The sequence below is a fragment of the Saccopteryx bilineata genome, chromosome 4 (assembly GCF_036850765.1).
Source record: "Saccopteryx bilineata isolate mSacBil1 chromosome 4, mSacBil1_pri_phased_curated, whole genome shotgun sequence".
Classification (NCBI taxonomy): domain Eukaryota; kingdom Metazoa; phylum Chordata; class Mammalia; order Chiroptera; family Emballonuridae; genus Saccopteryx; species Saccopteryx bilineata.
Window position 1 is genome coordinate 281,664,878 of NC_089493.1, and position 13,191 is coordinate 281,678,068.

A 13,191-nucleotide genomic window follows, 5' to 3' on the forward strand; every position below is an offset into this window, starting at 1 on the left:
GTAGATTTCTAGAACTTCCTCATCTTGTAGTTAGAACAAAGCTAGAGGTGGGAATACCAACTATTTCGGGGTGGTATTTGGGGTTGGGGCAAGGGTAGAGAGTGAGGAGGATCACTGGAGACGACTTCAGAAAGAGCAGAACTTTGAGCAAGACCCAGGAAAACGTCAGGAGTCCATCTGCAGGCCATAGAATTGACCAGAACAAAGGTGTTGAGGGGTGACGCAGGCCCAGGGTACCGAGGTATGCAGGGTCTGGGAGGGAGCAGCAGTTGGTCAGGCCAGAGCATCCTTTTGTAAGTAATTACTCAAGGAGCCACGTGTTTAACTAATGGTTATATCTGCAACAGATTTAACACATCAACACTGGAAGGGGTTTATTTTTTAGTTTATTGAGGTATTATTTAAAAATCCTAAAATCAACCCATTCAACGTGTACAAGTCAATGATTTTTAGAAAGTTTACAAGTTGGGTAACCATCATTATAATCTAATTTTAGAACCTATCACTCTAAAATGATCGCTTAGGTCAGTTTACAGTTAATCCCCTTTAATCCATGAGTCCTAGGCAACCACTGATCCACTTTCTGACTTCATGTATTTGCTTATTCTGGACCTTTCATAGAGATGGAGTCATACAATGTGTGTCCTTTCGCATCTGGCTTCTTTCACTGAGCACCACGATTTCGAGGCCCACCCATGTTGTAACTGGTATCAAAACTCCATTCTTTTTTATTGTTTGAATGACCGTGTTTTATGCATCCATTCACCAGCTGAAGGACATTCGATTGCTTCTGGTATTTAGCTATTAAGGACAATGTTGTGAGAAATGCTCGAGCACAAGTCTGTTGGGTTGTATAGTTTCATTTCTTTTGGGTAGATACCTAGAGGTGGAATGGCTGGTTGTATGGTAAATTTATACTTGTTAAGCAACTGCATGTGTATACACACACACACACACACACACACACAAAGAAACTGTATATACTGTTCGAGAAGAGTATTTTTAAAGATGTAGAGGGTCTCTTGCCTGGGCCTCAAGGCCTCACAGCTAGATGGCAGTGAAATTGTGACTTATCATCCTCAAATCAATACTCACAGTGCACTTTGGCCAGATGGCTCAGTGGATAGAGTATTGTCCCGGCCTGCCAAGGTCACAGGTTCAATCCCTGGTCGGAGCACATATGAGAAGCAACCAACGACTGTGCAAGAAGTAGAACAATAAGTTAATGCTTCCCTCTCTTACTTTCCCTTTCTCCTTCCTTCTCCCTCCTCCCCCTCTCAAAAAATGGAAGAATTAAAATACAGTGCTACCAAGGTCATTAATGAACATGTGCAGAGCAGCAAAAATTGAGTTGCCCCACGGGCACATTCCCAGCTGAAATGCACAACGTGACCAACGTTTTCAGCTTTGGTACTATGAACAGCATCCTTTTCATGGTCTACTTAGTGCCACATTTAAAAAAAAATTTGTATTTTTGCAATTATTATTAATTTACTGGGGTTTTTTTTTTTCTTTTTTTCTTTTTTCTTTTTGGGAAAGGAAGGTAGAGACAGGAACATGGAGCTGCTCCTGTATGTGCCCTGACCAGGGAATCGAACCGGCAGCCTCCAGACTCCGGAACAACACTCCAACGGACCAAGCCATCCGGCCAGGGCTTAATTCTTTTCTTTCAGAGAGACAGAGAGAGGAAGAGAGGGGGGGGGAGGGAAAAGGGAAGCATGTGTTGTTCCACTCAGTTGTGTATTTTTTTGGTTGCTTCCCATGTGTGCCCTAACAGGGGATTGAACCCCCAACCTTGTTTTGGGATGATGTTATTTTTATTTATTTATTTATTCATTTTAGAGGAGAGAGAGAGAGAGAGAGAGAGAGAGAGAGAGAGAGAAAGGGGGGAGGAGCAGGAAGCATCAACTCCCATATGTGCCTTGACCAGGCAAGCCCAGGGTTTTGAACCGGCGACCTCATCATTCCAGATCGACGTTTTATCCACTGCGCCACCACAGGTCGGGATGATGTTCTTAATTGACTGAGCTAACCAGCCAGGGCCAATTTACTGTTTAAAATGGCGCCCAAGCCAACTACTGTGAACAACAATGGGCTTCCATACATTACAGTGCACTAATCTTTTTTTTTTTTTTTTTTTTTTTTGTATTTTTCTGAAGCTGGAAACGGGGAGAGACAGTCAGACAGACTCCCGCATGCGCCCAACCGGGATCCACCCGGCATTCTGCCCCTCCGGGGCTTCACTCTGTTGCGACCAGAGCCCCTCCAGCGCCTGGGGCAGAGGCCAAGGAGCCATCCCCAGCGCCCGGGCCATCTTTGCTCCAATGGAGCCTCAAGCGCTTCTCCTGTGTGCCCTGGCCAGGAATCGAACCCGGGACTTCTACACGCCAGGCCGACGCTCTACCACTGAGACAACCGGCCAGGGCCCAGTGCACTAATCTTGAATGCACTGCTTGATGACTTTTCGCATACATATACATCTCACAGTCACCCATGTAGACCAACACTAATTAATAGAATATTTTCAGCCCCCAAACACTCCTATCTGTGGCAGCACCCACTCCACATTCAGTTGTCACAACGATGCCGAATTCTAGCACTATTGATTAGTTTTGTCTCTTCTTATATTTCGTAAGTAGAACCATAAATGTTTATGAGAGTCATTCATGTCATTGCATGCCTCCATAATTTGTTCTTTTATATTGTTGTAGAGTAATCCATTGTATATTCAGATAATTTAGCCATTCTCCTGTTGATGGCCATTTGGGTTGGTTCTAGTATTTTGTTGTTGTTGTTGTTATCAGTGTATCCTATTATTGAAAAAAAGAATGCGTTCCCAGCAACTATATTCCTCAAATATAGTATTAAAACATTTCTAACCACCCACATACAAACCTAATGAGGATTTTATTTAAAGAGAGCCTTTAGGCCCTGGCCAGTTAGTTCAGTCAGTTAAAAGTGTCATTCAGAACCTGATCAGGCGGTGGCGCAGTGGATAGAGCATCGGACTGGGATGCAGAGGACCCAGGTTCAAGACCCCCGAGGTCGCCGGCTTGAGCGCAGGCTCATATGGTTTGAGCAAAATTCCACCAGCTTGAGCCCAAGGTCGCTGGCTCCAGCAAGGGGTTACTCGGTCTGCTGAAGGCCCACAGTCAAGGCAGATATGAGAAAGCAATCAATGAACAACTAAGGTGTTGCAACGCACAATGAAAAACTAATAATTGATGCTTCTCATCTCTCTCCGTTCCTGTCTGTCCTTGTCTATTCCTCTCTCTGACTCACCCTCTGTCTCTGTAAGAAAAAAAAAAAGTGTCATCCAGAAACAACAAAGTTGTGGGTTCAATCCCTGGTCAGGGCATATACAGGATGCAGCCAATGAATGCACTACTGAGTGGAACAAATGAATGCTTCCCTTTTCCCTCCTCTCTCTCTCTCTTCCTCTCTTTGTCTCTCCAAAAATCAATCAATAAATAAAACCCTAAAAAAATAATAATAATTAAATAAATAAATAAAACCCTGCCTAGATAATAGCTTGGTTAGTTGGAGCGTCTTCAGATGCAAAGGTTGCCAGTTCGATTCCCTGGTCAGGGAACATACAGGAGCAGCTCAGTGTTCCTGTCCCTCTCTCCCTGCCTCTCTCTCTCTCAAAAAAAAAAAAAAGAAAAAAAAAAAAAAGGAAAAAGAAGGAAAGAAAATCTTTAAGATAGCCCAATAGTTCACACTAATGATAATGAATTCATTGGTGGGAACAATGTGAAGTATGCCTCAGTATTGTACAGTATGCAATTATGTTTTCTTTTTTTTTTTTAATTATGTTTTCTTTAACCATGCAAAGAATTTGTACTGTAATGTAATTGAACAATTGTATATATGTTAAAAATAATAAAGATGGCCTTGGCAGAGTCACTCAGTTACTAAGAGCATATACCATGGTTGCGGGTTTGATTCCTGGTCAGGGCACATACAAGAATCAAACAATGTGCCTGATCAGGCAGTGGTGCAGTGGATAGAGCATCGGACTGGAATGTGGAGGATCCAGGTTCGAGACCCTGAGGTTGCAAGCTTGAGCGCGGGCTCATCTGGTTTGAGTAAAAAGCTCACCAGCTTGGACCCAAGGTTGCTGGCTTGAGCAAGGGGTTACTAGGTCTGTTGTAGCCCCACAGTCAAGGCACATATGAGAAAGCAATCAATGAACAACTAAGGTGTTGCAACACACAATGAAAAACTAATAATTGATGCTTCTCATCTCTCCGTTCCTGTCTGTCTGTCCCTGTCTATCCCTCTCTCTGACTCTCTCTCTGTCTCTGTAAAAAATAAATAAATAAATAAAAATCAAACAATAAATGCATAAATAACTGAAACAAAATTTAATGTTTTTCTCTCTCTCCCTCTCTCTCTAAAATTAAAATATATAAATATTTTTAAATTATAAGGATATTATCTAAAGTGTGCTTGATTTGGTAGCCACGTAGGTATGAGGCAGAAGCCAACACCAGGACCAATTAAGATAGAGAAGAAATGGATAAGATGAAACACACATGTTTAAATAGCAAACACATACTGTGACCATTGCTAAATTTATTTTATCTATCTATCTGTCATTTATCTATGCAGCAAAGTGTCATAGTGAATATTTGGGGTGAAAGTCCTTATGAGGGATTTTTTGCACCATATTTCACCAAAAAAAGGTAGAGGCTTCAAAATTTCTTTAATCCTGTTAGCTCTTTTGTTCTGGAGCCCCGCCTTAAGTAAACCTTTAAGTTATGCAAATAAAGCAAGGATTCCAGACTCTGCCTTTGGACCTGCTGGGAGAGGGCCTATAAAATCCCGAGGGTTAGGAAGGGGAGGACCAGGTCTGTTTCTCCTCCTTGCCTAGGTCCCTCTGAATAGGCAAAGGACACACTGTGAGGCCCCAGAGAACTTGATTTCATGAGATTCACCCAGCAGTCAAGGCCGCCTGCGAGACGGATGCCTGCGCGCCGGAGACGCAAAGCCCGGCCTCTTCCCCCTGTGGTTCCCAGTACCAGCTTCCGATGCAGACTGTTACTCACTAGCTTTTCCTGGAGGGACAGCAGCAAAAGACAAGGTATGTTTTTTAGAATCATATTTTCCAACTTCATTGCTGGTCCATAAGAAAACTGTTGCTTTCAGGGACTAGAGTGGATTTTGCTGTTGGCCACCTCATGGATGGACATCTTGCTTCTCTTTGCTGGTTTGTGTTTCCTTTGGACACTTTTAGGTATGCACACATGTGATTTACAAAGAAGCGTTTTATCTCCTCTTTTGCAGTTGAGCTTGTGTTTTGTTCTATTGCCTTTGGTCGTGTTCCTTTGGAAGTTGATTGGATTGACCGACATGGAATTGGGTCTTTGAGCAACTAGTTGGAAGGATGGATGTGGGGATGGAGGCCAGCAGCATGATGGAAAGCAAAGAAGGGTGACTTGTTATCAGGTCTAATCATGATCACGGCTAAATGGCTTTCACAGGGAGCTCCAGCTCCTCGTGGGTACAGATGCTGAAGGGGGGCACAATTACCCTTGAAAATCCATTCTCTTCCAAGACAGGAACAGGTCACCTATCGGGGACTGTTACGTGACCCTTTCTAAAGACTTGACTACTGTCTTTAGCGATGTCATTATAGTCCCCCACCAAAAAGAATCTTAAAATCCACTTATACCAGTTCAGAGCTAAAATTATATAAGTTAACATGAAATAGCTAAATTATTTTAGAGAGAGAGGAAGGGAGAAAAACAGTGAGAGAAACATCAATTTGTTGTGCCACTTATGCATTCATTGGTTGATTCTTGTGTGTGCCCTGACCAGAATCAAACCTACAACCTCAGCATAGGGGGATGACGCTCTAACCAACTGAGCTGCCCGGCCAAGGCCTCTTCTATTTATTCTTGTTTCACCTTTTTTGCTTTGCCTACTTGGAGAATTTATCCTCCTGAACCTCACAGACAGGGAGAAGAAAATTGTGTGCAAGTGCATGGTTGGGGTGGAAGCATTTGAGGAGGGTGCCAGGTGGGGCAGCTACCAAGACTACATCTCACAGCTGAGCTGCCTCAGACACCTTGGCTCCCTGAAACTTACAAATGAATCCGTTTGTTCCTTCAGGCGGTATTTGAGTCTTCCCAATCTGTGCAAGCCTCCTACCTTGTGGAGGCTATGTTCTAATGGAGAGAGTCTTTTTAAAAAACAATCTAATTTACGAAAATGAACTTACATACAGGCACTTGTCTATGCCTGGCCCTGGGGACAGAGAATGAAGCAGATGGGGGCCTGACCTCATTCAAGAAAAATCCCGTCTAGCCCTGGCTGGATAGCTCCTTTGGACCGTTAGAGCATCATCCTAATGCACAGAGGTTGTGGGTTCCTTCCCCAGTCAGGGCACATACAGGAACAGATTGATGTTTCAGTCTCTCTCTCCTTTCCTCTCTCTCTAAAATCATTAAGTAAATTTAAAAAATTTTAAAAAGCCTCATTTAGTAAGAATAATACTATTAATTCAAAACTTTCTATTAGTCACACATAAATTGTTACCAACTGCAAATGCTGTGAAGAAAAGGTACAGTGACTTGGTGAGACAGGGGACTCTAAGAAAGCGATTGGCGTCTACTGGGGCAAAAGTTGGTGAGGCTCAGGCATCTGGAGAAAGGCCCTGGGGCCAGAGGCAGTTCCCGATCCTAGGTAGGGCGGGGTGGAAAGGCAGACTGGAAGGAGGGGCCAGACCTAGCAAGGCTAGATCTGAGTGTAATTACGAACGGAAGTTAATCCAGTCAGTTGCAATTTGAAAGGATGACTTTGATTCCTCGTGCAAGAATAGATTAGAGGTGCAGAATGGGATGGGGGGTGAATATCCCAGGGAACTTGCTCTCTGGCTCAGGGAAGGTTGGGGGAAAAGACAAAGAGGATGATAAAGGAATGCTGGCCTGAACTTGGGTGGGCAGAGATGGATGTGGGGGTGGGAGTAGGAGCTCCTTTAGGAGTCGTTAGGAAGCAAAATTGAGTTACAAGTGGGAAGAGACAAGAAAGTCATGCTGGACAGTCATGGGTGGGCCTTGCCCTGTCAGGAAGACTGGGTTACCTGGAGGATGTAGCAATGAAATAACTACATGGTATCAAGTGCTATATTGACAACTGGACAGGCATAGTGTTAAGCACTTAGGTCCATCAGTTTCCTTAGTCCTCACAATAATCCTCAAACAAAAATCCTATGTTGCCAGATGAACTTTCTGTGATGATGAAAATAGTCTATATCTGGTCTGCCCAGAATGGGAGCCACCAGCCCCACGTGGCAACTGGGCCTTTGAAATATAAATAGTGCCACTGAGGAGCTGAACTTCTAATTGAATTTAACTTTAAGAATGGTTGATGCTGTTTATTGGAAAACTGGTTTTTAAAAGTGTGTTTGGAACAACTTGGATATGTCCTACTTTTTAAAAAATTAATGTTATTGTCAAAGAAATTTAAAAAATTTCTTTGCTATTCAAACAGCTCCTGATAACATTTTGACTACTTCTTTAAAGGTAAATTTTACATAATCTAAATGTAGATTTAGTATTTCCAATGAAATTTTAACATCTAAATTGAAATCTTTGTGAAATATGTAGATTTTGAAGGCTTAGTAAGAAAAAATAATGTAAAATGTCTCATTAATAACTTTTTATGTCAATGACTTATTGAAATGCTATTTTAGGTACAATTGGGTTCAAATTAATATCACAAGTTTCCTTTTTCCTTTCCTTTTTATTGAATTTTATTTGGGTCCATTTATGTATACTTCTAACTGAGATAGAATTCGCAAGCCCAATAGTCACCATTTAAAGATGTACAGTTTGGTGGGCTTCCACATATTCACAGAGTTGTGTGACCATGGCCACAACTGTAATCTCAGAATATTTCCATTACTCCTGAAAGAAACCCATATGCATTTGCAGCTGCTTTGTTTTGCCCTTTCCCACCCAAGGCAATCAGTGATCTACTTTCTGTTTATGGAGTTGCCTATTCTGGACATTTCATATAAATGAAAGCATACAATATGTTGCTCTTTGTAACTGGTTTCTTTAACTTAACATAATGTTTCCAAAGTTCATCCATGTTGTACTTCTTTTCTTCTTATGGCTGAATTACAGTCTATTTGTAGTTATATATCACATTTTGTTTGTCCACTTAAGAGTTGATGGACATCTGGGTCGCTTCCATTGTTTGGCAATTTTTAATAATGTGGCTTATGAATATTCATGTACAAGTAGACGAATACGTTTTCGGTTCTCCTGGATACATATTTAGTGGTAGAATTGTTGGCTCACACAGTAACTCAATTTGTTTTTATTTTTTAAAATGTGACTCCTAGACCATTAAAAATGACATGTTTGTACTTCATATTATACCTGTTTTGGACAGCTAGCCTAGAAGTCTACTTTGGGCCCAAGTATCTTGGTGAAAGTTTGGAGGAATAAACTAAAGGTGGTGAGAGGGAGAGGGAAGGCAGTGCAGGGCAATGCTGTGGCACCCTTTTGCTAACTTTCATTTTTTACATTACGTACCCTCATCTTTCTTGATGATAATTGCCAAAGGCTGTTAACTGGTCTTTGCTCCAGGGCCAAATCTCCAGCCACCAGCCAAAGGTATTTTTAAAAGTGTAAATCTGATCACGACATTCCTTGTTTAAATACCCTTCAATGGCTTCTCATTGCAATGATTTCAAATGTAAAAGTCTTTCCCATGGTCTGGCATTCACTCAATACTCATGAAATATTTGTAAATAAATAATAAAAAATATTTTATGTTATTTTGTTCCAAACCTATACATATATTTTTTAAAAGTTTTAAATTAACTTTTTAGAGAAAGAGAAGGGAGAGAGAGCGAGAGAAACGTTGATTTGTTGTTCCACTTATTTATGCATTCATTGGTTGATTCTTGTATGTGCCCTGACTGGGGATTTAACCTGCAACCTTGGTGTATGGAAGCGATGCTCTAACAGTTAGTTGGTTAGAGTCTGACCAATTGAGCTACCCAGCCAGGTCTATATATTTTTTAGTTTAAAGACATTTTAAGTTAAAAAAGATGAAACAGTTAAAATCACTATTCAGAGAAACATCCCATGTACAATTTATGTCCATTTTCCTGCATCTTCCCCATCACTGATTCTATGCCTTTTCAGTTTGTAGCCATGGTGAATCTGCTGGGGGGAAAAGCACTTTTTATTTAATTTGGGTTTCTTTGTTACTAATTAGGTTGATCATCTTTTGTTTGTTCACTGGTTGTTATTTAGTTTACAACCAAATTAATGATTATAAACTTAGTGTGTTTTTAGCTAAAAGTATTCTTTTTTTTTTTTCCTTACAGAGAGAGAGTCAGAGAGAGGGATAGACAGGGACAGACAGGCAGGAACGGAGAGATGAAAAGCATCAATCATTAATTTTTCATTGTGTGTTGCGACACCTTAGTTGTTCGTTGATTGCTTTCTCATATGTGGCTTGACTGCAGGCCTTCAGCAGACTGAGTAACCCCTTGCTTGAGCCAGCGACCTTGGGTCCAAGCTGGTGAGCTTTTGCTCAAACCAGATGGGCCCGCGCTCAAGCTGGCGACCTCTGGGTCTCAAACCTGGGTCCTTCTGCATCCCAGTCCAACGCTCTATCCACTGCACCACCGCCTGGTCAGACTAAAAGCATTCTTTTCACACTAAGAATCTCTGTACTGGCCCTGGCCGGTTGGCTCAGCGGTAGAGCGTCGGCCTGGCGTGCGGGGGACCGGGGTTCGATTCCCGGCCAGGGCACATAGGAGAAGCGCCCATTTTCTTCTCCACCCCCACCCCCTCCTTCCTCTCTGTCTCTCTCTTCCCCTCCCGCAGCCAAGGCTCCATTGGAGCAAAGATGGCCCGGGCGCTGGGGATGGCTCCTTGGCCTCTGCCCCAGGCGCTAGAGTGGCTCTGGTCGCGGCAGAGCGATGCCCCGGAGGGGCAGAGCGTCGCCCCCTGGTGGGCGTGCTGGGTGGATCCTGGTCGGGCGCATGTGGGAGTCTGTCTGGCTGTCTCTCCCCGTTTCCAGCTTCAGAAAAATACCAAAAAAAAAAAAAAAAATCTCTGTACTTGTGCCCAACCAGTGGTGGCACAGTGGGTAGAATGTCGACCTGGGATAGTCCCAGGTTTGAAAACCCTGAGGTGACCAGCTTGAGTGTGAGATCGTCAACCTGATCCCACAGTTGCTGGCTTGAAGAAAGGGTTACTGGCTATACTTGAGCCCCCCTACCCAGCTCTGCCTTAAGGCACGTATGAGAAGCAATCGGTGAACAACTGAAGTGACTCAACAATGAGTTGATGCTCTCATCTCTCCCTTCCTGTCTCTCTCTCTCTCTGAAAAAAAGAATCTCTGTCCTTTGACTATATCATGAGTATTTTTCATCTATTGGGTTAATATTTTGAAAAATACCTTCTAGAAGGAAATGCATACTCACAGTTATCTAATAATTAAGAAACATAGGAGGTTAAAGAAAATTTGGTGTGTATATTAGGAACATTGATAATAAGGAAGAATAAATGGTAGCTGATATATGGCATGCCTTATTTTACCAAGAGCATCCTTTTTTCTTTTTTTTTTACCAAGAGCGTCCTTTTTCCAGGGGTCAGAAGTCTTTTTTTTTTTTTTTTTTACAGAGACAGAGAGTCAGAGAGAGCGATAGATAGGGACAGACAGACAGGAACAGAGAGAGATGAGAAGCATCAATCATCATGCGACACCTTAGTTGTTCATTGATTGCTTTCTCATATGTACCCTGACCGTGGGTCTTCAGCAGACAGAGTAACCCCTTGCTCGAGCCAGCGACCTTGGGTCCAAGCTGAGCTTTTTGCCCAAACCAGATGAGCCCATGCTCAAGCTGGAGACCTTGGGGTCTCGAACCTGGGTCCTCTGCATCCCAGTTTGATGCTCTATCCACTGCGCCACTGCCTGGTCAGGCAGAAGTCTTTTTTGATAAAGGTTCAACTAAGGCCCTGGCCGGTTGGCTCAGTGGTAGAGCGTCGGCCTGGCATGCAGAAGTCCCGGGTTCGATTCCTGACCAGGGCACTCAGGAGAGGCGCCCATCTGCTTCTTCACCCCTCCCCCTCTCCTTCCTCTCTGTCTCTCTCTTCCCCTCCTGCAGCGAGGCTCCATTGGAGCAAGGGTGGCCCGGGCGCTGGGGATGCCTCCTTGGCCTCTGCCTCAGGCGCTGGAGTGGCTCTGGTCACAACAGAGCGACGCCCCGGAGGGCAGAGCGTCGCCCCCTGGTGGGCGTGCTGGGTGGATCCCGGTCGGGCGCATGCGGGAGTCTGTCTGGCTGTCTCTCCTGTTTCCAGCTTCAGGGGAAAAAAAAAAAAGTCCAACTAAGAAATAGTTGGTCCTGCCTGATGGTGAGCCGGTGGATAGACTGTCAACCTGGGATGCTGAGGTCTCAGGTTGGATACCCCAAGGTTGCTGGCTTGAGCCAAAGGTCTCTGACTTGAGCAAGGGACCACTGGCTCAGCTGGAGTCCCCCATCAAGGCACAGATGAGAATGCAATCAATGAACAACTAAAGTGGCACAATTACGAAGTGATGCTTCTCACCTCTCTCTTCCTGTTTTTCAAAAAAAAAAAAAAAAAAAAAAAGAAATAGTTGGGACTTTGCTTCAGGCCATACAGTCTCCCCTAACTACCCCCTTCTGTCCTGTCACAGCCATAAACAGTAAGTAAATGAAAGGGTCTGGCCATGTTATACAGTAAAACGTTATTATTATTTTTAAATTTCCTTATTGATTTAAGAGAGGAAGGGAGCAAGAGAGAGACAGAAACATTGATCTGTTCCTGTATGTGCCCAAACTGGGGATTGAACCCACAACCTATGTGTTTCAGGATGATGCTCCTGAGCTATTTGACCAGGGCTATACAACCTTATTAGTGAACACCGAAATGTGAAATTTATAAAATTTTCACAGGTCATGAAATAGTCTTCTCTGATTTTTTTCAACAAACGAAAAAAACGTAAAAACGATTCTTAGCTCCTGGGCTATACAAAACAGGAAATAGACCAGACAGGGCCCAGGGGCTGCAGTTTGTCAACCCCGGTTTGGTACCATTTGAACTTGACTATGGCTCAGTGAAGTGGACAGGGAGGAACAGTTTTCCACTTTCAATACATGCAGAGGCAGGTACAGAGAGGTGAGGGCACAGAGCTCACGTGGTCTGACTGGGCCCTGTGCCATTACACACAGATACACAAAAGAAAAACAAGAGACAGCGAATGATTCCACAGAGGCCAAAGCTATTCAAATCCAAGCTGTCCTAGGTTTTAGAAACTTAAGTTTCTCAACTCTAAGTTTTTCTTTTTAGATAAAAAATTTTTTTCAATTACCATTCAGTTGCCATTCATTATTTACATGAGTTTCAGATGTATAGCATAGTGATTAGACCAGGGGTCCCCAAACTACGGCCCGCGGGCCACATGTGGCCCCCTGAGGCCATTTATCCAGCCCCTGCCGCACTTCTGGAAGGGGCACCTCTTTCATTGGTGGTCAGTGAGAGGAGCATAGTTCCCATTGAAATATTGGTCAGTTTGTTGATTTAAATTTACTTGTTCTTTATTTTAAATATTGTATTTGTTCCTGTTTTGTTTTTTTACTTTAAAATAAGATATGTGCAGTGTGCACAGGAATTTGTTCATAGTTTTTTTTATAGTCCGGCCCTCCAACGGTCTGAGAGACAGTGAACTGGCCCCCTGTGTAAAAAGTCTGGGGACCCCTGGATTAGACATTTATATATCTTAGGAAGTGATCCCCCCCTCTAATATGTATCTGACACCATACATAGTTATTGCACTATTATTGATTATATTTCCTATGCTGTACTTCACATTCCTGTGATTTTATTTTTTTTTATTTTTTTATTTTTTTGTGGCAGAGACAGATAGGGACAGATAGACAGGAGGGGAGAGAGAAGCATTAGTTCTTCGTTGAGGCACCTTAGTTGTTCATTGATTGCTTCCTCATATGTGCCTTGATGGGAGGGCGGGCTACAGCAGACCAAGTGACCCTTTGCTCAAACCAGATGAGCCTGTGCTCAAGCCGGCAACCTTGGGGTTTTTTAACCTGGGCCTTCTGTGTCCCAGTCCGACGCTCCATCCACTGTGCCACCGCCTGGTCAGGCTCCTATGACTATTCTGTAACTACCAATTTAT